Source organism: Stomoxys calcitrans, chromosome 2 (genome assembly GCF_963082655.1).
Source record: "Stomoxys calcitrans chromosome 2, idStoCalc2.1, whole genome shotgun sequence".
NCBI classification, from domain to species: Eukaryota; Metazoa; Arthropoda; class Insecta; order Diptera; family Muscidae; genus Stomoxys; species Stomoxys calcitrans.
Window position 1 is genome coordinate 231482721 of NC_081553.1, and position 26791 is coordinate 231509511.

Below are 26791 nucleotides of genomic sequence, written 5' to 3' on the forward strand. Positions count from 1 at the left end.
GGTCTCAGACGAATATTTCGAGTAGTTACAAACAGAATGACGAAATTAGTATACTCTCCATCCTATGGTGGAGGATATAAAAAGAACATTTTAAGTTAAGAGTTCCGTACTACTTACAAAATCTTTAATTGTTTTCACTCCCCTAAGTTGGTTCATGTCTGATATTGTGTCTCCACCTAAGTACCGGTATCTGTTGTACGCGAAAGCCGAGCAATGACAAAGGAAATGCTCCAACGTCTCATCATCTTCCCCGCATGCCCTACACATGCCATCACTTGCCGCACCGATTTTACATAAGTTAGCTCGTAGTCCTATGTGTTCCGTTATGATACCAACAGCTATAGTGACCTGTTTCTTGCTTCCTTTCAGTAATAGCCTCGTCTTCTCACGATCTGGATCCCGCCATAGGATTTTCGCCGTCCTACCGACCGTTTCGCTGTTCCACAATGTTGCATGCGCATTCGTCGCCCACTCCCTTAACTCGGACTGCGTCGACCCGAAAGGCTTTTGGGCTAACTAAGTTTATTGACAGCAATCCTCTGGCCTTCACCACCAAATCATCTGCCCTTTCATTTCCCCTTGATCGCCCGGATCTCCGCCTGCAGGACCATATTATGGTTAGGCAGTCTAAAACAGATCATAGTCCCTGTGTTCTCAATGTAAACCACCAGGCGCACTGTGTCCTCTAGCTTTGATCCATCCGTGTAACATGATCTTCCAGATGGCAATACTAGGGTTCCGTCAATCCAAGACTGTGCCGATGGCAGCAGGGCCTCGCACTCGACTTCAAGGTTCATCTCAGGTATTCGGCATGAGGTATTTTGTTAGGACTTTCAACAACTGTGCGAAGAATGATCCAAATCGGTCCATAACCTGGTATAGCTGTCATATAAACCGATCTTGGGTCTTGACATCTTTAGCCTCTAGAGGGCGAAATTTTTATTCGATTTGTCCGTAATTTTGTACGTGGTGTTTTTTAATAGTTTTCAACAACGGAGCTAAGTAAGGTTTAAATCGGTTCATAACCTGCTATACCTGCCATATAAACCGATCTTGAATCTTGACTTCTTGAGCCGCTGGAGGGCGTAATTCTCATCCGATTTGTCTGAAATTTAGCATGAAGTGTTTTGTTATAACTTTCTACAACTAAGTGCTAAGCATGACGCAAATCGGTACATATCCTGATGTAGCTGCCATATAAACCGATCTGGGGTCTTGACTTCTTGAGTCTCTCGAAGGCACAATTCTCATCCGATTTAACAGAAATTTCGTACAATGGATTCTCCCATGACCTTCAACATACGTGTTCAATATGGTCTGAATCGATCTATAGTTTCATACGGCTCCCATATAAACCGATCTCCCGATTTTGCTTCTTTAGCCCCTACAAGGGACAATTCTTAACCGAATGGACAGAAATATTACACAATGACTTCTACAATGTTCAACATTCAATTCATTTAGGGTCCGAATCGGACTTTAACTTGATATAGCTCCAATAGCATAACAGTTCTTATTCAATATTCTTTTTATGCCTAAATAGAGATACCGCGGAAAGAACTCGAAAAATGCGATCCATGGTGGAAGGTATATAAGATTCGGCCCGGCCGAACTTAGCACGCTCTTACTAGTTCATTCTTTAAAGTTAACAGTTGGTGAGACTACTGCAGTTAAGCCTTTATTAAGTTAATTTCATTTTCTCTGTTTTTATAATTAGTCTTTGAATTTTCTTGGATTTTATTTTCATCACTTATTTAACTTTTCTCATGAAACCCATTCAATTTAGAATATACCCACTCTTGGCATAAACTACAGTGAACTACAACTGCACTAGAAAAACTTAAGCCACATAATTATAAGTTAAATGAATTTTGTAGCCATTAAGGAGCCAATAAATGCTATCACACCCAAACACTTCACAATGCAGCCACACAGAGAAGTTGAGAGTAGGGGCGCAAAAAAGCCACACACAGCGACTTACCTCAATACCCCAAGCTAATTAATTTAATTACACAGTCATGGATGGTGCAACAAAGCTCTACTAATGCTTTGGAGGTGCTGCCAACACGGCTGCCACCCAATGCACCATGCAACCAACATCAACAACAACAACAACATTTTTATCATTGTGGTAATAGTGCTGCAGATAATGAAGATGATCACAAGACGTTGTACAAGGAGGTGGAGGCCATTAGTGTCATTAGCACTCAATTATGCTGTAAATGTTTGTTTTGCTCTACTCTTCACTGCCCTGCAAGTTCTTCAGCATTTTTTTGCCTCCTAATTTAAAAACAAAAATGAAACTAAGACAACCCCAAAAATTGCCTCAAGTGTCTAAAGAGACACAGATTTCATCTTGGTGTGGCAGATACTACTTGTCTACAGCATCACTGCATTGCAGCCTTGCAGCCTGTTTGTCTGCCGTTGAAACAAAATTAACACGTTGCCCCTCAATGCCATTTAGTCATTTGTCTGTCCATAGCCAGGCACTTGAACACTGAGAATGCACCAAACGAAGGAGGAATTCTGGCACTGTAGGCATTTTGGCGCGTGTTCCACATATTTCGGTGTAGATCTTTTCCCAAAAAAAAGGGCGTTCCACATAAAGACGCATTCATTTAGCACATGAATTCGGGCAACATGGAGCATGGACCACAGTCTACAAGAATGAATTCAGCAGAGCATTTTTAACATTTGCAATCTTGCATCAGAAAGGACATAGGAGTAAGTAATGAAATGGCAAAGCCAGCAGTTAATTGGGGATAGAGTGGGGTTGTTTTCAAAAGATATGTTTCAAAAATATTTTCAACTTCAAGAACTTATTTTAAAGATAACCAAGCTTCATAGAACTATGTGTCGATTGAACCCCATGTAACCTAACTCTTTCTAGACTTTTCAAGCGCATAAAAAGAGAAGGTTTAGCACTATGTAATACCAAGTGTTGCATTAATAGGTTAGATTCAAACGATCTCATTTTGGTATAGCTGTCATTGAGAACAGAGGCGAAAATTGAGGGTTCCAGGGGCTCAAGAAGTCAAAGCGGAAGATCGAGGAGCTATATCAGATTACGGACCGACTTAAACCGTGCTTGGCATAGTTGATGGAAGTCATAACAGAAAACTATGTGCAAAATTTCAGTCAAATCGTATGAAACCTGAGGCTTCCAGGTGCTTAAGAAGTCAAATCGGGAGATTGGTTTATATGGGAGCTATATCAGGTTCAAGCGATTTAGACCGTACTTGGTACAGTTGTTTGAAGTCATAACAGAAGACTAAATTTCAGCCAATTCGTATGAAAATTGAGGCTTCCAATGGCTTAAGAAGTCAAATCGGGAGATCAGTTTATATGGGAGCTATATCAGGTTCTGGACCGATTTGGACCGTACTTGGTCCAAACTGTAAGTCATAACAGAACACTTTGTGCAAAATTTGTCAAAATCGGACAATAATTGCGGCATCCAGAGGCTCAAGAAGTCAAATAGGGAGATCGATTTATACGGGAGCTATATCCAAATCTGAACCGATATGGCCCATTTGTAATCTCCAGTGACTTACATCAATATTAAGTATTTGTGCATAATTTCAAGCGGCGTTCGACCGCTATCATGATTTCGACAGACAGACGGACATGGCTAGGTCGACTTAGAATGAATATCAAGAATATATAGACTTTATGGGATCCTTGATCAATATTTCGAGGTATTACAAACGGAATGACTAGGTTATATATACCCCCATCCTATGGTGGTGGGTATAATAAATACACCTGGTAGACATGCAGCGAATGGCAAGCTAACACCTTATACCAGCAATCATTGTTAACGCTTGCGACTCTTAACGACCAAAACATAAATTCGTTGAGATATTGTAAGTGCTGATGAGCTTAAAATGATTGCTGGCCGTATTTTACATTTTGAGCAATACTCACTAAGGCTCACAATGACCGTAACTGAACTAAAGACAAACACACACACACAGCTACCGTTCAAAGTTATGAGAGCTGAAATTAATTTGTGTGCTTTGTAATGGCTTGGGTAAAGAACAAAGTGGAAAGTAAGACTGTCACTTATGAACAGACAGAGACAGACAGCATATACGTCACTGATAAAAGCAATTCTCATGCAAAAATAAAGAAGCAAGTGCAAAAAACAACAGAGAGATATACTCTGTTGTTATTCTGTCGCAACTCAACAACACTTGATGTCTCATTCCTCTGCTTGCTTTGGCTTCATATGCCACTTATCTGAGTGGTGCTCATTTGCAAACAACCCTGACGACCAAATGGAAAAACAAATCCCCATGCACACATTTCTATGTTAGGTTGGGTTGAAAAGAGGGTACAGATTTTAATCTGCCCCATGTCACTATAGACATACACGGCCCGGCACCCAAACGATGCCGATTTTGTCATCCTCACAGAAGGCGTAAATCTCCTTCTTACACTGCAAGACTGTTCGTGACCTTACCGTCCTGCTTATTGCCCATAAGGCAATTTTATATCCGTAAAAATGTTCACACTTGATGTCCACACCACCTCACGCATTCCGTGACCGCCCGAATCTCTGCCTGAAGTACCGTATTATGGTCAGGCAGTCTAAAACAGATCTCAGTGCTTGGGTTCTCATTGTAGACCCCCAAGCCCACTCTGTCCTCTAGTTTTGATTCATCCGTGTAGCATGATCTTCCAGATGACAATACAAGGGTTTCGTCAATCTAAGAGTGTGCCGCTGGCAGCAGTTTCTCGCACTCGAAGTCAAGGTTCGTTTCAGATATCTGATCGGAAACCTCTTCCCTTCCTTCCAGGTTTCCTATCGTCGACTCGATGATACACACATTACTAAAACATTCGCGTATCTTTTGCTCAATTGTATATGTGTGTGTGTTTCTAACTTACTTTGTTTTTACGTGGCATGCGTAACTGGCAGTTGCTTTGGCCATTTCTTTTCAGTAATTTTTTAGTAATCGAATTGTTTCGCTTAACATTATTCTTATGATCATCAAAGTCGACTCCACTTTGGAGAAAAACAACGAAAGTGAAAATTCATTCATATTTGGTAAGAAAATTGCTTTTAAATTTTATATTTTTAAATAAAATTTGAATCAATAAAAAATATTTTCTGTTTGTTTCTCCTTCGAGACGAACTCTATGATCGGAGATTTTCTTTGCAAATGGAAAAGGAAATCCAGAGATCGAAACAAACACCAACCACTATGGGACGCGTTTCATAATTTGGTTATAATTAGTCATCAGTCATATTAGGTGTGAAGGCTTCAAGGGCCGTACGTTGGCATGTTGTATTTGTAATTCGGTTGGCATGTTGTACTTGCAATTCGGTATCGCGAAAACGCCTCTATGATACAACTACCTTAATAACTATGCTCGACAAGCCGGTCTATTAGTTGCCCTTTTCCCAACGCATGTGTTTTCGTGTAATGACACAAAATAAAATGCGGTCGTTTGAATTGGTAACATTATGTGTCAGTTATGCCGTTGCTTAAATTTCATAGCATCTAGAATTCTTAGATGATTGCTTACAGAGATGTCCACAACACTTTTGATAAATTGTTCCACCCTGACACTTTTTTTAGGTGAATATTAGCATTAAATCTATTTTTAAAAATCAAAACTCTTATTTGATTTGAAAATAAGGACTGTTGATGGCTTAGAATAATAAATATACTCGTTTTAACTCATTTCATATATGATAATATTTTTTTTTTCTAAAATTATTGTACAACCACCTGTCCACGTATGTTTATATTTGTCTATCTATGCCTTCATCTTTCGACATAATTTCCCCTCCCAATTTTGACAGCTTGTCGATTGAATAATTTTTATTTATTTTTGTTTATATAATTCCACAATCTTCATTAAAAGGCAAACTTTATGGAAGCAATGAAATTAAACCTCAATCAAATCGTTTTCAACAATTATGTTCTATGTAAATAGTTGTAGGTCTATAAATTTTCTTTGTTTTTGTGTTATTATAACAGATATGAATTTATTTTATTTTTTTTTAATAATCTAACCAGCAAGGAATCCACAAATCTACAACAACAGCAACGCATGCATGTCAGATAATCCATAAATTTAATTAAAATTGCAGATAAATTTAAATGAAACCCAATTACATTGATTAAATAAATAAACACTCACATGGGGAAGTCAAAGGCTGAAACATCACTATCACCATCATCATCATCAGCAACAACAGCAGCACCATCTTCGCCAACAACAACATTACTAAAAAAAAATGGACCAAACATCAACAAAAACAAGCATCAGCAATGAAAGCTTAAAAAAATAAAATAAAATCACAAAAAAATTCCAACAGCAACAAAAATCTCTTCAACAACATTATTTTCATATTACGATCTGATCAATTTGTGGCGTTGATGTTGGTTTGCTGGTGTTGCTGGTCAGCATACACAGGAAAAAAAAATAAGGAACTTCGATTAAAAAAAAAGTTGTAAGTTTAAAAAGTGTAAAGTTGTAAGTGTAAGTTTCAGAGTTTCATTTGGTTGTATTAGGTTGGGTTAGGGTTTGATTGAAAACAGGGTGCGGATATTAATCGGCCCCATGCCACGGTGGACATACAACTATGCCAGTAATCGACTTGTTGCACCCTCTAAATACTAAGAAGTAACCAGATTTGTTTGTCACATCTGGAAGGAAGAGGGATAGACCCATTAATAAGTAAACAGATTGCAGCAGACATACATTGCTCCCATTATAAAAAAAAAATTATATGCATCGTTTAATTTACCTATATAAGGCCCAGGCAAATTAAATTTTCGTCAACTTGGCACGTTAAGATTTTTCACTCATCGGTAGAGATGGGCTTCTACCGGATAAATATCCAACGCTTGGGCATTTATTGGATAAATACCCAATAAATACCTTTTTTGGGTATTAATAATTTTGCAGATATCTTGGGTAAAAAAACATTTTCCGATCTCCAGACCTAAAGTCTTGAGGCAATAAATTGGTCATTTTTCACCCAATCGGTAGACCCCTATCCATTTCTGTGAAGTGTGGTCCAGATCGGACTATATTTGGATATAGCTGCCCTATAGACCGACCACCCGATCTCCCGATATAGGGTATTGAGGCCATAAATATACATTTCTCCTCCGATTTTGATGATAGTGATTAAACAGTTTTTGGTACCCTTCTAAGCCTTTTTGTTGAATATCGTCTAGATTGGGTGATATAGGGAATGTAAACCAGATACTCCACACAATACTCTATGTCGGGAGATCGGTCCATATGGCAGCTATGTGCAAATATGATCCGATCTGGACGATATTCAACAAACAGAAGTAGAGGTCTATCAAAACGCACAGTGTCAGATTTCATTAAAATCGGATGAAAACCGCTCCTTTTATGGGCTCAATACTCTGTATCTAGAAATCGGTCTATATGACAGCTATATGCAAATATGGCCTGATCTGAATAATATTCAAGAAACAGGTTTAGAGGTTCGCTGTGCCAAATTTTATCCATATAGGATGAAAAATGCTCCTGTTATGGGCTCTATACTCTATATCGGGAGATCGGTCTATATGGCAGCTAAATCCATATATGGCCCGATCTGGACGATATTCAACAAAGAGGTTTAGAGGGATACCAGAACTTGCTGTGCCAAATTTCATCGAAATAAGTTGAAAAATGCTCCTCTTATAGGCTCTTTACAATATATCGGGAGATCGGTGTATATGGCAGCTATATCCAAATATGGTCCGATCTGGACCACATTTGACAGGGATGGAAAGGGTTCTACCAGAACACACTGTGCCAAATTTCATCGAATTCGGATAATAAATGGATCTTTTATGGCCTCAATATCCTATACCGGGAGATCGGGTGGTCGGTCTATAGGGCAGCTATATCCATATAGGAATAGAATATCATAATGTTGGCACCGCCCAACTTTTATTTCCCTTTTAACCAGAAATTCTTACCATGATCACTTCAGCTGTTTTTGACTCTCAGTTTACTTTTACCCATATTCTTCTTTCTTTCTGTGTATCTGGCTGACTTGCTAACCAACTGACTGGCAGGCGTTTTTGCTGCATTGGTTTTGCTATGATGTTGTTGCTTGTGTTATATTACACCAGTGATGATGAGATGCTGTGGCAACAACAAATTAATTTTTCGTTATATTTACTCGTGTTCCTGCACCATCCACCATCTTGGCTGTTGGGGTTTTTGCTGCTGTCGCCTCTGCTGTTGGAGCCTTTAGGGTTGTTGTTTTAGCTGCGGACTGACTGACTGACTGGCTGTGTTGCTCTGGCTAGCTTCACAGCTGCCTGACTGGCTGTTATTATAGCATCGCATCGACTGGCAGTTACTAAAAACCAACAAGTGGCAATTAACTCAGCAGTCCCTCTCTGTAATCAAAGCAACATCATCAACAACAACCAACTGCAGCAGCCAGTGGCAGCATGGCAAAACTACAACAACATGGTTAAACATTTTACATCTACACCTTAAAACAACAACTATGTACAACAATATTGCTATTAAAGATGCACGAATGTAGGGATGGATGGGTTGCTATTCCCCGTATTGGGAACCTAGACACATATTTGGATTTTAGTCTACGAAGAATAGACAAACGGATTGTCAGAGGGATTTGTGGCAGAAATAATTGATTCGGCCAATTTTGATCATAGAGTTCAATGTGCAGAGAAGCTAACACCAAGTGTTACCAAGTTCACAGTGATATATATGTCAAACTAAAAATGACAGCTACAATTATATTTGTTTTATTGACAGCTAATTATATTGTTTACAAGCCACCAAAAGCATTTGGTTCTGAATTTATTTAAAAATACAGTAATTTATGATAGAGTTGGAACGTAGTGGAGTTCAAGTAGTTGCGCAAATGTTAGACTATGTCCGCCTATGACGCTGAATATCTGGGTTCCACTCCCGGCGAGAACATCGGACAAATTCTTCAGCGGTGATTATCCCCTTCCTAATGTTGACAACATTTGTGAGGTGCTATTACATGTCAAAACTTATCCACAAAGAGGTGTCGCACTTCGGCATGCCATTCGCACTCAGCTATAAAAAGGAGGACAGCACTCATTGATATGTGAGAAATTTGCCCTTGTTCATTTTTAAGCGAATTTCATGGGCAAATTTGCATTGCTCAAAAATCACATCCATCTATTGTGGGCGAACACATACACCTCAAAGTTAACATATTGTTTGTGTGTAGCATCATAAATCATTATAATTATATAATAAAAAACCGGAACAGCGTCTGACATGGTTCGGCTAGTGAAGGCTCGGATTCAATGAAATCCACGCTGTAGTGACAATCAAATAGCCAAAGGTCTGATTATATTCCGTGAGTTGCACACTTTCACGCATCGAAACAAAAACGAGGCCAGTTTCGTCGTCCGATCGTTCTCTATGAGAATGTTTCTTGGTCGGCTGCCGTAACTGAACTCCCCTCACCCTTTGTTTGAATGCTTAGTTCAACCATCGGCCAGCAGTCGCTCTGCAATTCTAATAAACCAGTGTGAAACTGAAACTCACCATTCGGTATTTGCACTGCTCTCATACTTTGAAACGCAGAGCATGGGCAGACCAAATACAGAGCTCCCAATAATGATATCGCGGTGGTGGTTAACTGGTACCCACCACCATGGATTCCATTTAAAATTTGCCTTATTAACTCAGTTCGTATTTTTATCATTTTTATAACAACCAAATCGGGAATTTGTTTCGGCTGCTGTAGCCTTAAGTTGTTATATCGGGGAATCGGTATTTAAGGGACCTATATAAGTATATAGACCGATTCAGATCATACTTGGCATAATGCTGGAAATCAGAACAAAAGTCCTTGTTCCAAGTTTCAGCTAAATCGGATACCAACTGCGTATTGGTTTGTATGGGGGTTATATCAGTTTATAAACCGATTCGGATCATACTCGGCACTAATGTTGGAAGTCAAAACTCAAGTTCTTGTGGCAAATTTCAATTAAATCGAATGGAAATTGAGGTCTCAAGGGGCTCAAGAAGTCAAAACTGGGGATCGGTTTTTATAGAGGCTATATCAGTATACTGACCGATTTAGATCAGTCTTACTATGGGTGTTGGGAGCCATAGCAGAAATCTTTGTTGCAAATTTCAGCCAAATTAGATGAATATTGAGGCTTCTAGAGGCTCAAGGAATCAAATCCGAGGGGCTATATAAATTTATAGACCGATCCGGATCATACTCAGCACTGATGTTGCAAATCAAAACAGTAGTCTTTGAGCTAAATTTTAATTGAATCAGATGAAAACTGTGGCTCCTAGGGGCTCAAGGTATCAAATCTGGGGAACGGCTTGTGTGGGAGCAATATCAGTTTATAGACCAACTCGGATCATACTTGGCACTGATATTGGAAGTCAGAACCCAAGTCCTTGTGCCAAACATCAGCAATATCGGGTGAAAACTGAGGTCTCTAGGGGGTGAAGAAGTCAAATCCGGGGATCGACTTGTATAGAGGCTATATAAGTTTATAAACCGATTCGGATCATACTCGGCACTGATGTTGGAAATCAGAACTGAAGTCTTTGAGCTAAATTTTAATTAAACCAAATGAAAACTGTGGCTCCTAGGGGTTCAAGGAATCAAATCCGGAGAACGGCTTGTATGGGAGTAATATCAGTTTATAGATCAACTCGGATCATACTTGGCACTGATAATTGGAAGTCAGAACCCAAATCCTTGTGCCAAATTTCAGTTAAATCGGATGGAAATTGAGGTCTCAAGGGGTTCAAGAAATTAAAACTGGGAATCGGTTTATATGGGGAATATCGATATCCGAATCGATATGGCCCATTTGCAATACCCAACGACCTACATCGATAAGAAGTATCTGTGTTAAATTTCAAGCTGATATCTTTATTCGTTCGAACACTATCTTGACTTCGATAGACGGACAGACATGGCTAAATCGACTTTGAATGTCAAGACGTTCAAGAATATTTATGCTTTATAAGGTCTCAGATCAATATCTCCAGGTGTTATAAACGGAATGACTAGATAAGTATACCCTTATTCTATGGTGGTGGGTATAAAAACGAGCTCCAGGAAAAACCTTAAAAACTATAAAAACTATACGATTTTACAACAAAGCAAAAAAGTTAATCTAGAAAGAGCAAAGAAGTTGCACGTCCACGAACGTAGTGAATTTACGAACATCATGTTCTCCGAAGAGATATATTTTCCTATGGAACAATTCGTAAACTCCCAAAATGATCGTTGTTCCTCGCTGAGCGCACATACAAGAATTTGGGCCTACGAACGACTACTCAAAGTAATTTTTCATCTCAAGTGATGGTATAGGCAGCTGTGACCGTCGATGGCCGCTCTGCAATAGCCCTACGGGAAATGGGACAGGTCCCAAACCTGTCACGGGATAGGTCCTCTGGTGATAGGGACCGGTCCCAGTTCTCGTCCTCCTACATGAAAAAAACCTTTCACTTTTATAAGGGTTTGTCGTTCGAGGTGACAAATTGCCACCATTCTAACACCGTAGTATAGGTCCTGCGACAGTTCGAAAAAGATGAGTATACTTTGCAATTAGTTAGCAAATATACCTAACGGATAACCAATTTCTAACATTAATTATGCGACTTTAAAAAAAATAAGAATCATAAGTTATGACAATTGAAACTTTTCATTCCCTGTAGGATATGTCCTGTGATAGGAAGCTAATTCTCCAATTTAGAACCGGTATATTCGGGGCAATTGACTTCACATTTCCCGTAAGATGTTTTCATCAAGCCTGGCGTCAACGTAAATGCCAGTTAATATCGGAACAAAATTTTGGAACTTGCCTTGGATGAGCCATGGATACTCAAACATTGTGGTCGTAAACCATGAAGGTACAAACAAGAATCGTCATCGTCTCATAAGACACAAAATATCGCCTAAAATTTGCCAATTAAAAATTTTATTGAAAATAAAATCGTATGTGATTTCTTTTTTCAATTACAGTGGTAATTGAAATTTTTGCAATTTTGAATTCAAATATTAATTGATTCAAATAATTTTTTAATCGAATCTGCAAAATTTTTCATGAATTGTTTTTAATGATTTTTTTTAATTTTTAATTAAAAATTGAATTGAACCAAAACATTTTTATAACCACCACCATAGGATGGGGTCTGATCATTGCGTTTGTAAAACCTCGAAATATTCGTCTAAGACCCCATAACATATTCTTGATCGCCTCGACGTTCTGAGTCGATCTAGCCATGTCTGTCCGTCCGTCTGTCGAAATCACGATAGCGTCGAACGCGTAAAGCTAGCCGCTTGAAATTTTGCACAGATACTTAATATTGGTGTAGGTCATTAGGGATTGTAAATGGGCCATATCTGCTCAGATTTAAATATAGCTCCCATATTAACCGATCTCCCGATTTGACTTCTTGAGCCCCTAAAAGCCTCAGTTTTTGTCCGATTTAGCTAAAAGTTTGCATGTAGTGTTCTGTTATGACCTTCAACAACTGTGCCAAGTACGATCGAAATCGGTCAATAACCTGATATAGCTCCCATATAAACCGATCTACCGATTTGACTTCTTGAGCCTCTGAAAGCTTCAGTTTTCATCCGATTTGGCTGGAATTTTGGACACAGTGTTCTGTTATGACTTCCAACAACTGTGCCAAATACAGTTTAAATAGATCCGTAACCTGATATAGCTCCCATATAAACAGATCTCCCATGTTGATTTCTTGAGTCGTTACAAGCCGCCATTTTTGTCCCACTTGGCTGAAATTTTGCATGCGGTGTTCTGTTAAGACTTTCAACAACTGTACGTAGTACGGTCCGAATCGGTCTATAACCAGATATAACTCCCACATAAACCGATATCCCGGTTTGACTTCTTGAGTCGTTACAAGCCGCAATTTTTGTCCGATTTGGCTGAAACTTTGCATGCGGTGTTCTGTTACGACTTCCAACAATAGTGCCAAATGCGGTCCAAATCAGTCTATCATCATTTTTCGGTTCCTAGAAGCTTTTATTTTTGCTGCTTTGACATAAGTTTGGTATGTACAATAAAAATATGCCATTCAACTAAATTTCCAATAAGGAACAGGGGCAAACCTCTCACATATCAATGAGTGCAGTCCGATTCAAGTTTAAGCTCAATGATAAGGGGCCTCCTTTTTATAGCCGAGTTCGAACGGCGTGCCGCAGTACGACATCTTTTTGGAGAGAAGTTTTACATGGCATAGTACCTCACAAATGTTGCCAGCAATAGGAGGGGAAAACCTGAAACCGCTGGGGTCTTGACTTCTTCAGCTTTAAGAGGGCGCAATTCTTATCCGATTTGGCTGTAATTTTGCTCGTGGTGTGTTGGTATCACTTCCAATAGCTGTGCTAAGTGTGGTTCAAATCGGTACATAACTTCACATAGCTGTCATATAAACCGATTTGGGGTTTTGACTTCTTCAGCTTTTAGAGGGCGCAATTATCATCCGATTTTACTGAAATTTAACTCATGATGTTTTGGTATCACTTCCAACAATTGTGCTAAGTATGGTTAAAATCGGTTCATAAACTGATATAGCTTTCATATAAACCGATCTGGGGTCTTGGCTTCTTCAGCTTGTAGAGGGCGCAATTCTTATCCGATTTGGCTGAAATTTTCCATGGGGTGTTCTGTTATGACTTCCAATAACCGTGCCAAGTATGGCGCAAATCGGTCCATGTTTTGATATAGCTGCCATATAAACCGATCTGGGATCTTGATTTCTTGAGCCTCTAGAGGGCGCAATTCTCATACGATTTAGAACAAATTTTATACAAGGGCTTCTCCCATGACCTTCAACAAACGAGTTCAATATGGTCTGAATCGATCAATTGCTTGATACAGCTCCCATATAAACCGATCTCCCGATTTTGCTTCTTGAGCCCCTACAAGGCGCAATTCTTATCCGAATGGACTGAAATATTACACAATGACTGTTCAGCATTCAATTCATTTATGGTCCGAATCGGACTTTAACTTGATATAGCTACAATAACAGCAATTACAGTTCTTATTCATTATTCTTTGTTTGCCTTTATAGAGAGACACTGGGCAAAGAACCCGACAAATGCGATCCACGGTGGAGGGTATATAAGATTCGGCCCGGCCGAACTTAGCACTTGTTTTAATTGAATAAGGAACTTTTTTTAATTGAAAATGTTTTTCATTTACTCCTTCAAAAACGGTGATTGAAATTATTTTCTTGATTGAAGCTGTTCAATTAAAAAATTAATTGCATTAATTAATTTCGGAATTGAAACCGATTTTTTTTTTCTGTATAGTAGAATACAAATTTTGTCTCCGATTTCAATTGACATAGGAAGAACTTGGGAATCTTTGGGTTGATCCACCTGTTGCATCCCATGTGGTAGCCTTTCAATATGATTTTTAAAGTACTTAACAAATACACTTTTCACAAATCAATTAGTGTGGATATAAAATATATCCATAGCCCTAAATGACTGGATCATTCAAAAAACAATCAGTTGTCAAAAAGCTATTTTAGGGTATAGCGAAGCCCAGCCATAAGCCAACTAGTTTAGATATAAATCAAGATTAGAGCCTTACGAATATTAAAATGTGTGAAAAGCCATTTAAAACCAACAAAAAATATCAAGACCATAATAAGAATAACATCAACGGCCATCATATCCGTTTCCGCTTTAAATGGGCAAAGTTTATATCCCCAAGAAAAGCGGCCACATTCATTGGTTTGTTTGACCAAGGCATCTTGAAAACTTAAAAAAAGAACACAAAGGACCATTTAAAGCAAACACTTATAGCTTCTTACCAGGCCTGCGACAACTTTTCCCATGGCCAATGAAATGAAATAAACAGCAAATTGTTAAGAAAAAAGAACACGAAACCCTAAGAAATATGGCTGCAGTAGAATTTTCTTGTGTTTGCCATTTCCATTAGCAGACAACTGCTCGAGGCCATGTGACAACGAACATTGCAGAGGAGTGCCTTTTCCACATTAAACAGGCAATGGCAGCAAAAGCTTCCGAAATGAAAGAAAATGTATTTTCTATGAAGCAAACATCACTTCCTTTTCCTGTTGAAAGAGCAATTCAACATCTTTTTGTGCGACACTTTTAGAGCAGAGAGCAGTTGTGGTTGTCGTCTTCCCTTTTATGAGAAAATGACGCTTTAAGGATTCGCCAACAGAAAAGCCAAGATGAAGTTAGAGACCATGCAAAAAAAAAAAAAAATAGCACTGACAACAATAAACTTGTGCATTCTTCAAAGCCCAAAGATGGCTAGAACGATACCATTTCGCAAATGATTTAAAAGCGATGAAAATTTATGGTGCGTTAAGGACATGGGAAAATGTCTACCAGACGGAGATGACAATAAATGACTTTTATAGAAGGGAATGCCAATGTGAGGAAAAATGTTTAAATTGTATTGCCGGGAAAAAAGGTATAAAATGGATAAAAATAGAGAATACATTTAAAAGGGGGTCGGGATTTCAAATCACATCGAATCTACAAATAGTACAACACTGATAGCACACGGGCCAAAAACAATGTCTGTTTGAGTGAGTCTAATGACAAGTCTAACCCGGAAATAAACTAAAAAAAATATAAGTTTTACATTTTTTTTATTATTATTTTTCCACCAAATATAGCCTTAGTGTGTGTGGGTGTCCCTTGGCAAATAATTTTCCTACATATTCATAACATTAAATTTGTGCCATATGTTTAGTTTTTGTTTACTTCAAAAACAATTTAGCTCATGAAGGGACTTTTAGAATTTTTTGTTTTTTTTTTTTTGCCTTGCCTTTGACTTGTTTTTCTTTTTTTGCCATAGCACTAATCCGACCACTATACTCCTAAGTCTTCGTCTCGTTAAGTTTCGAACAGCAAAATATTGATATCGTGCATATAGATCTTGTTCATTGATAAGGCAATGGCATGAACCACTTCCTTGGAAATGTTTGGTTCCCTGTTTTCAGCCTATGTTTTTGGCCAAGTACGAGTACTCTTCGTACAGGCAATCATAATGTAGTGGTTAATATTGCAGAAGAAAAAATAAAATAAAAAAGGTAAGCCCAATCTGGCAAATATCATACTAAAGCCATGAATGTAAGAACTTTAAGCTGAAATCAGCTGCACTGGTTATGGGACTTTCCGTTTAAAGAATGCACCCTACTTAGGTGTGTGATAACAGAAGTAAAAGTAGAATATGCCAAGGATCTGGGGGCCACCATACCCCAAAAAAGACAAAACGACATACGGGCCGATCGTGATAATAAGAGGCTCTAGTGAAAAGTCTTTGGGAGAAGAGCACGTCGCTCCACCCCAAAACATTATCCAAAAATCAAAATGTAAGTCAATAGAGACAATATGGCACTCAAATGAAAGGTCAATTAGAGGTGGGTACGAATCTGCTATTCACCTAGGGTATATATGTAAACCACCTTTCATCAAAATCCGTTGAAAATTGCATACCTTATGTCCCATAACTGATATATCGAAATATGATCCGATTTGGACCAAATACTAATAAGTACAAGTCATTGTTCAACTGTGTATAACTAAATATTGGTCTTTTCAGTAGCTATATCGAAAAATAATCCGATCTGAACCATATACAGCATGGATGTCGAAAAGCCTAACATAAGTCAATGTGTCAAATTTCAGTTAAATCGAATTATAAATGCGTCTTTTTTGGGGCCATGACTTTAAATCGAGATATCGGTCTATATGGCAGCTATATGCAAATCTTGATCGATCTATACCAAATTGCAGAAATATGTGGAGGGGCTTAACTTTACTCTCTGTACCAAATTTCAGCTACATCGGATAATAAATGCGTCTTTTATGGGCCCAAAACATTAAATCGAGAGATCGGTCTATATGGCAGCTATATCCAAATCTACACCGATCTGTGCCATAATGCAGAAGTATGTCAAGGGGCTTAACTTAAATCACTGTTCCAAATCTCGGCGACATCGGACAATAAACGCGCCTTTAATACGCCTAAGACCCTAAAACGGAGGATCGGTCTATACGGCAGCTATATCCAATCCGGACCGATCTGGGCCAAATTGACGAAGGATATCGAAGGACCTAACACAACTCACTTCCCCAAATTTCAGCAAAATCGGATAATAAATGTGGCTTTTATGGGCCTAAGACCTTAAATCGGAGGATCGGTCTATATGGCAGCTATATCCAATCCGGACAGATCTGGGCCAAATTGACGAAGGATATCGAAGGGCTTAACCTAACTCACTTCCCCAACTTTCAGCAAAATCGGATAATAAATGTGGCTTTTATGGGCCTAACACCTTAAATCGGAGGATCGGTCTATATGGCAGCTATATCCAAATCTGAACCGATCTGCGCCAAATTGACGGAGGATGTCGAAGGGCCTAACACAACTCACTGTCCCAAATTTCAGCAAAATCGGACAATAAATGTGGCTTTTATGGGCCTAAGACCCTAAATCGGAGGATCGGTCTATACGGCAGCTATATCTAAATTTGGACCGATCTGGGCCAAATTGACGAAGGATATCGAAGGGCTAACATAACTCACTGTCCCAAATTTCAGCAAAACCGAAAAATAAATAAATTTTGTGGGCCTAAGACCCTAAATCGGAGGATCGGTCTATACGGCAGCTATATCTAAATCTGGAAGCCGTCCCACGCCCAAAATCAAAGGTGGGCCGATCAGGACCATATGAGACTCCAATGAAAGGTAGTTAATTATCGAATACTAAAAATTGGGTGTAATTGCCAAGGGGGCCGCCCCAAAACCAAAACAGTCCCAAGTGGACACATTAGACCATCATCTCAGTATGGGACTCAAATAAAAGGTTTTCGGGAGTAGATTACGAATATGCTTTAGAGTATAAATTGTTTCACTATTTTTCAAATTTATTGGAAAAATATTCCCTTTTATACTCTCGCCATATTTTCAAAATGGGCTCTTTGATTGTCCCTTAACACAATTCAAAAGAGTTAAGCTGTCCGCACCTGCCCTACTTTCATTTATAAACAAAAAAATTTTAAAATACATGGTTCAAGAAGTGTTTGATAGACATGTCCCACAGTCGAAAAATCTTCGGAATAATTCTATAACGTTCGAACAAAAAAGTGAATGTGGAGATAGTTTCCAATAAGTATTCCAAATTTTGACACCCTAGTAGGTACAGGAGCTGACATGGGCGTTTATGTTGGTCACCTCGAGTATTTCAAATTTTGAAGTGCTACCAAATAAGCATTGCAAAAGATAGAGCTCGTGAAATCCTTCATAAAACATATCGATATGTCTGGAATATCTATAACGGTTTATGAGATATTGGGGTAAAAATAATTTTTTTTGAAGTTTGCAGTCAAACTATCGTGGGCATCAGAATATTGAAAAACTTATTAAAAATTGTTTGTGAAATTTTGGTTGATAATTTAAAAATATTAAAGCCTTTAAAAAGGAACACAAAATCAAAAATTTGAAGAAAAAATTGTTTGCTCCATAAGTTACCATTTTTCCACAAATTTTGAATTTGATAAGCCATAACTAATATTCATTTCATATGCTAAACAGTTATCTATCATATGCCGTTTGAATAATTCGCCTTCGGAGCATTGAAACTGTCAACTTGAATCTCCATTTACTGCAAGACCCGCATTAGCTTAGGTTAGGTTGAAAATGGGGTGCAGATATTAATCCGCCCCATGACTATATGGACATACACCTAAGCCAGTAATCGGCTTGTTGTGCGCTCTTAAAACTATAAAGTAACCTCTTAAAAGAAAATTTTTATTTAAAAATTCCATACTGCTTGGTTCATGTCTGGTATTGTGCCCCCACCTAAGTGCCGGTATCTGTTAGACGCGAAAGTCGGGCAATGACAAAGGAAATGCTCCAACGTCTCATCTTTCTCCCCCCATTCCCTACACATGCTATCACTTGCCGCACCGATTTTACATAAGTGAGCTCGTAGTCCTATGTGTCCCGTTATGATACCAATAGCTATACTGATCTCCTTCTTACTTCCTTTCAGTAATAGCCTCTTTTTCTCACGATCTGAGTCCCCCCATAGGATTTTCGCCTTCCTACCGACCGTTTCGCTGTTCCCGTATTTTTCGACACTTTTTTAACTTTTTAAGAGGCTGCAGGTTCTGATCACGACGCACAGTGTTTCCAAAACCAAAAATCTTTGAAATAATTCTGGCTCTTTTGAACGGATACAGATATGTACACAAAACTTAACGTATCCAATGTTGAGGTGTTTTCCAATAAGTATGCAACATTTGGGAAACCCAGTGGCTACAGAGGCTGATCCATGAGGCTTGCAATTTGGTCACACTTCGAGCATGTCAAATTTTGAATTGCTTGGCAAACAGTCATTTATAGACCGATCGGCTTTTAAAGATAGAGCTCGTAACACCCTACAGGCTAAAAAGTCAGAAAGATCTCTAAGGGTTTATGAGTTGTTGGCGTTACATTTTTTTTTTTTTTTTTTGAAAATTTAGTCAGGTTTTTTTTAAATTGTGGAACCATTTGTGAACCGACTGAAATTTGTAGTAACGACTAAAGAATTTTTACACCGTTAGAAAAGTTACGAAAATCTGCAAGTATTATAATAATGGAGTGCAAATTGTCCCTTCCTATAAAAAATAATTCCCTAACCTAAAATTTCCGAAAAAAAAATAAAAATTTTGAATGTTTTTGTTTGATCATTATTTGCCTCATAACTTTTTTTTTTTCTTCCAGGAGGTGTTATTTTATTTTTTATATTTAAGAAACCCAAATATAGATGCGAATAATGCTAGGAAAGACCCGGAGCCGGTAAGGTCTTCCGTTATTACCTCACAAATGTCGTCACCACCGCTGAAAATTTTTGCCTATTATTCTTATCAGAATTCGAACCCCGGCGTTCCGCGTTAACTTTAATTATTGACTATAGTTTTTTTAAACTACACTTCTCTAACAGAATTTAAATACCTAACTTTAAGTCATCGCTAGTGTAGGGTGATCTAAAGCAATATTGATTATGTTTCTTTTCGTTTGAATTCATACCTTTTTTTAGTTGATTTTTTCACGTTTTGGATGAATTGAACTTGGGGTTGCCCAAATGTTGTTGGCATTGCCAAAAAAAAAACCATATGGATGAATATACTGCATAAGAAAACTCATTGTACCAAACAACGTCTGTCTGAAAGCACACACCCAAACAAACCCCCACCCCAAAAGCATGCCTAAGTAACTATATTTGCGAATTGTTCATCTGTTTAAAATAATATTTTTTGACAAAGTGTTTTAGACCATGGCATCAGAGCAGAGTAGCAACACATACGACAAGAGTGTCCCACAATGTCCGTCTGGCTGTCGGTCCTCCACTATGTTCTCGAGCCCCACTTCAAAGTGTTGTGTCATATTGCTTTGGGGAATAGCTTAGCTGTTGGCTTTTAGTTGTGAACTGTTTGGAGTGTTTCCTTTTAGCGCGTTGTTAACATTCACACACGACTAGGGCCACAGATATGGCCAAACAAACGAAACGTTCCAACTCTCAGTCAGCCATGCATTTGCCCTGCTTTTGAACATCAGCAGCATAACACAAGCAAGGTATTTTGGTCCTTTTGGCTGTATGTTGATGACGATGGTAGTCAGTACAACAACAAACAGTCTATTCGTAGTTCTGCCAAGATGTTTGCTATAAATTTGCAAAATAAAATGTTTAAACTTTGGCGTTTCTCTGTTTTGCTCAAGTCTTTCTTGGCCATGCCTTTGGTGTGAGCAAATGTCGGTTGACTGTTCTTGTTGTTGTTGTTGTTGCAAGGTCTTCTTAATTCTACGAATGAATATTCGTGTGATTATTATCGATTTGAAATTGTTTTTGCTTTTTGTTGTAGTTCTTTTTTTACCCTTTCTCAACTGCTTGTTGCAGAAGCCAGGATTCCATCTCTTTAACAGATTTGTGCGACAGCCAGAGAGCCTTTCTTGGCGAATCATTATGGCATTTTTTTTTTGTGAAAAATATGGGTTTATGATTATGAATTTTTGGAAGAGACATTTGAAGTCGTTTACGCTTTAATAGGATTAATAGCGAAAAACAGATATATTTAGTGTTATGCTGAGCTTTTTTTTGTATGATTTTCATTCTTGGACATGAGCTTAGAATGGCAAAGTTCGGCAAGGAATTATATTAAATAAAATAAAATAAAATAAAATAAAATAAAATAAAATAAAATAAAATAAAATAAAATAAAATAAAATAAAATAAAATAAAATAAAATAAAATAAAATAAAATAAAATAAAATAAAATAAAATAAAATAAAATAAAATAAAATAAAATAAAATAAAATAAAATAAAATAAAAATAAGGTAAGGTAAGGGAAGGGAAGGTAAGGTAAGCTAAGATAAGGTAAGGTAAGGTAAGGCAAGATAAGGTAAGGTATGCTAAGGTAAGGAAAAAGGAAAGGAATGGAAAGAAAAGGAAAGGACAGGAAAGGACAGGAAAGAAAAGGAAAGGGAAGGAAAGGAAAGGAAAGGGAAGGAAAGGAAAGGAAAGGAAAGGAAAGGAAAGGAAAGGAAAGGAAAGGAAAGGAAAGGAAAGGAAAGGAAAGGAAAGGAAAGGAAAGGAAAGGAAAGGAAAGGAAAGGAAAGGAAAGGAAAGGATAGGAAAGGAAAGGAAAGGAAAGGAATCTGAGCCCAACCAAAGAAGTATGTCGACGGGTCTAAAACATAACTTACTGCCCCAAATTTCAGCGAAATCGGACATTAAAAGCGCCTTTTATGGACTCAAGACATGTAATGTATGGACTCAAGGCAGTAATGAAGAAGCATGTCGAAAGGCCTCCCAACTCACGGTCCCAAATTTCTTTGTACTCGGATAATAAATGAGGATTTAAAGGGCCTAACACTTTAAATCAGCAAATTGGTCTTTATGAGGTCTATACCATGATATCGTGCGATATAGCCCCTCATCGAATTTAACCTGCCTATAGACAAAAAAGAATTTGTGCATAGTTTCAGCTCAATATCTCTATTTTTTTAAGGAGTGTAGCGTGGTTTCAACAGATAGACGGACGGACATGGCTAGATCGTCTTAGATTTTTTCGACGATCAAAAATATATATACTTTATAGGGTCGGAAATGGATATTTCGATGTGTTGCAAACAGGTTGACAATCGTTCGGAAATGGATATTTCGATGTGTTTCAAACAGGATGGCAATCCTTCGGTGGTGGGTATAAAAAGTTTTGCATGATATTTTGAACCGCTTTTAAAATTTGTAATTTCGAGTAATGGGGTTTTGTCATATTTACACAGATATGTGCTCTGTTGGGTCCCATCGCATAGTGGAGAATATAAAAATGCTTTTTCACTATTTTATCTTAGTTCCACATATATCTCGTGTTTTAATCAAGAATAAAGAGATTCCCTTGTTCACACCCCAGTTTTTTTTTTTTTTCAGACCAAACATAAATTTTCTATAATACTAAAATCCCAAAAATATTTCTTTAAAATGAAAGAAATTTGAAATAAGCATGCATCGAAAAATTTAAAACAACATTTCAAATCCATTCAAATATTTTCAATTGATTTCATAAACCTTAACAAAAGATTCTTTAGCACAATTTTCTAAATATATCAAAATATTCTTTATAATACGTAATATAATTGTTTTGTTAATAAATACTAAACTATTTGTTTCCAAAAAAAAAAATAATCATAAATTATAGCCCAGTGGGATTTCTCAAAAACCAAAACAAACTAAAAAAGAAAACACCCCAAAAACTATGGTGATATGCAGGCTCACTCATCCATTCCATCATGTAGTCAGTCAGCCCAATAGAAACAAAAACGAAATCCAATGAACCAACCAAGAATGCAAGAAGTGTGGGTGAAATTTAAATTTCAAAAATACCATCGTAAATTATAAACATTTTCCAAAACACTTCATTATAAAGAACATTTATTTACAATAGAACCACCAGCACCAACACCAACACCTCCCTAGCTGCCACCACCCTTCCAAGAAGAAGCTGAAGAAGAGCCAGAAAAAAACTCACCCACAAAATATAATCTTCTATGCAATGAGATTTTGGCATGTGAGGCCAATCTCAATGGAACTCCATTATGAATGTTTAGATTACAATAACACATCGGGGGATGCACTAATAAGGTGCCAACAACAACAGCAGCAGCAGCATCATCTTAACGCAAAACAAAAACTGAAGATATGCTTAAAATGCATGTCAAGTAGCTGAGGCCTCAAAAACCCAAACAGTCTGCCAAGGCACGAGCTAAAAATTATCAGAAAAATATGGAAATAGTTAGAAGCCGAATATAGAAGACGCTATGCACATTATTTTGTTTGTTAAAGAACTGTAGCAAACTTTCTACATAACAAAGAGTTCAGCTCGATTAAGTTTTAGCTGTATAATATTGGTCTGCTTCTTATAGCTGTAAGTAAGAATGGCCTTATATGAACGAATTAATATTATTATGGAACAAGTAAAAGTGATAAGCTGGGGATAGAGGTACCATAGGCAAAATTGGATAAAAATTGAAGCCTCTATTGATCAAGAAGTCAAATCGGGATGGTGGTTTATATAGCAGCTATTCCTTATTCACTGTTTCGAAAAATAGACAGAGCGACGGACGGACATAACTATATGGGTAAGAAAGTCAAGACAATTAAGAATGTAATAGAAGGCCTAGAATATTTATAGGTCGTCGACTATATAATGCCCTACACCACCGAGTATACGGAATACTTTGAATAGATAGCACTTATATCCAAATTTAGTCAGACTTGAATTTTGCATACCTATTGTCAAATTTCTGTGAAATTGAATTGTCCCAGGAACTTAAATCGAGAGATCGGTATATATCGGTGACCATACTCGCTACGAATTTCGATAGGCCCAATATAAGTCATTGTGCCTAATTTCAACATAATCAGATAATAATATCACGTTTTATGGGCCTAAAATCTTAAATCGATACATCGGTCTATATAGCAACTTAATCCAAATCTCAACCGATCTCGGCAGTAGTGAACAAGGATGTCGAGAGGCCTAGCCCAACTCACAGTCCCAAATTTGTTCGTAATTGGATAATGAATGAGGCTTTAAAGGGCCTAGGAATTTTAAACAGCAAATCGGTCTTTATGAGGTCTATATCAAGATTTAGTCCGATATAGCCCATCTTCGAACTTATGGACAAAAAAGGATCTATGCAAAGATTCAGCTCAATATTATTTCAACGGACAGATGGACGGACATGGCTAGATCGTCTTAGATTTTTACGACGATCCAGAATGTATATACTTTATGGGGTCGGAAATGAATATTTCGATATGTTGCAAATGGGAAGACAATCGTTCGGAAATGGAAATTTCTATGTGTTGCAAATGGGATGACAATCCTTCGGTGGTGGGTACAAAAACTTTTGTAGGCTATATTGTGCTATTTTCTGCTGCTTTTTATACGATTTCCTTCAAAGTCGAAACGCATAAAAGATATATATGGGAGTTTTATCTAAATTGATTTTGATGAAATTTTGCACACTTATTGGGATGTCAATTAAACCATCTCATAAAAAGTTTTGTAGAGATCGGACCAAAATTTTGGCTTTTAAAGCCATAAAAGGCCATATCGAATGAAAAATATATATAAGAGCTATATCTAAATCTGGACCAATTTTTATGAAACTGCACACATATGAGGACGTTGAATAAAACGGCCCATGCCAAATTTTGTAAAGATCGGACCAAAAATTGTGCCTCTACAGCCTTAATAGGTCAAATCGGACGAAAGTTATATATAGGAGCTATATATAAATCTGATCCGATTATGATGAAATTTTGCACACATATGAGGACGTTGACCAAAACGCTCCACGCCAAATTTTATAAAGATCGGATCAAAATTGTGCCTGCTGCAGCCTTAAAAGACCATATCGGATGTAAGATATATATGGGAGCTATATATAAATCTCATTCGATTATGATGAAAATTTGCGCATAAATTGGGACGTCACAAAAAGCACTTCGTGCCAAATCTTTTAAAGATCGGACCAAAATTGTGCCTCTACAGCCTTAATAGGTCAAATCGGACGAAAGTTATATATGGGAGCTTTATATAAATCTGATTCGATTATGATGAAAATTTGCACATAAATTGAAACGTCACAAAAGCTCTTCCTGCCAAATTTTGCAAAAATCGCACCAAAATTGTAGCTCCTACAGCTTAAAAAGGGCAAATCGGATGAAAGATATATATGGGAGCTATATCTAAATCTGAACCGATTTAGATGAAATTTTGCACACATATTGGAACGTCACAAAAAGCAAATGCCAAATTTTTTAAGGATCGGACTAAAATTATGGCTTCTAGAGCTTTAAAAGGCATATCGGATGAAAGATATATATGGGAGCTATATCTAAATCTGAACCGATTTAGATGAAATTTTGCACACATATTGGAACGTCACAAAAAGCAAGTGCCAAATTTTTTAAGGATCGGACTAAAATTATGGCTTCTAGAGCTTTAAAAGGCATATCGGATGAAAGATATATATGGGAGCTATATCTAAATCTGGACCGATTTCAATTAAATTTTGCAAAACACTTCGTGCCAAATTTTATAAGTATCGGACCAAAATTGTGGCTTCTACAGCTTTAAAAGTGCACATCTGATGAAAGATGTATATGGGAGCTATATCTAAATCTGGACCGACTTTTTTCAAAATCAATAGTGTTCGTCCTTGGACCAAAAAAGACACTTATGCAAAATTTTGTGAAAATCGGACAACAAATGCGATCTGTACCTTGATTACAAGAACACATGGACAGACAGACAGACGGACATAGCTATATCGAATCAGGAAGTGGTTCTAAACCGATCCGTATACTTATCGATGGGTCTAGCTCTTGTCCTTCTTAGCGTTGCAAACCAATGCACAAATCAATAATACCCTGTACCACAGTGGTGGTGTAGGGTATAATCATGTATTTAGGATTGTTTTCACAAACATTTTGCCCTTAGAGAATATAACTTAGTTTTCTACTACATCTCTTAATTTATCTTCTTCATATACAGTGTTGCCTTTATGTAGGGCGCTTTGATGAAATTCAAAACATTTAATATAGCTATGTTTTCCTAAAGATAATTTAGTTACTCTCTAATTGAAAAGTGTATCCCATGGAAGATTTGATGTCGACGATAGAACGCGTCCAAATACTTTCAAATTATTCTGACATTATTTATATAAGCGTGTGGCATATTTAGTATGTGCCAAGAACGCTTGGGTGTTATTCTAAAATTTTACCTAGGCTGTACCATAAAGGCCGATAAAATCAGGCCTTAATAAAGAAAACACATAGGAAAAGATAAAGGAAGGGAAATACAGGTAGAGTATAGTATACAATACCCTACAAATGCAAATGCAAATTTTGTCCATGAACATTCCACTAAGCAACAGGGGCAAACTTCTCACATATCAATGAGTGCAGTCCGATTCAAGTTTAAGCTCACTGATAAAGGGCCTCCGTTTCATAGCCGAGTCCGCACGGCGTGCCGCAGTGCGATACCTCATTGGAGAGAAATTTTACATGACATAGTACCTCACAAATGTTGCCAGCATTAGGAGGGGAAAACCACTGCTGAAATTTCTTTCTGATGGTCAGGATTCAAACCCAGGTGTTCAGCGTCATAAGCGGACATGCTAAACTCTGCGCTACCCTACACCTGTAATAAACTACGCCTAGAGAAAAAGTT

At 37.6% G+C, this 26791-nt stretch overlaps 1 protein-coding gene across 2 annotated transcripts in view; it reads right to left on the reverse strand.

Annotated features, from left to right (window-relative positions):
* Positions 1-26791, reverse strand: part of LOC106094352 (DNA polymerase zeta subunit 2) — a 142886-nt gene that overhangs the window by 17624 nt on the left and 98471 nt on the right. Inside the window, exon 5 of one of the 2 annotated variants that reach the window (XR_009397291.1) lies at positions 6157-6243. The exons of the other annotated variant lie outside the window; for it this stretch is intronic. The gene's annotated coding sequence lies outside the window, so the exon portion shown is untranslated. The remainder of the gene's footprint in view (positions 1-6156; positions 6244-26791) is intronic. 2 annotated transcript variants of the gene reach the window in all.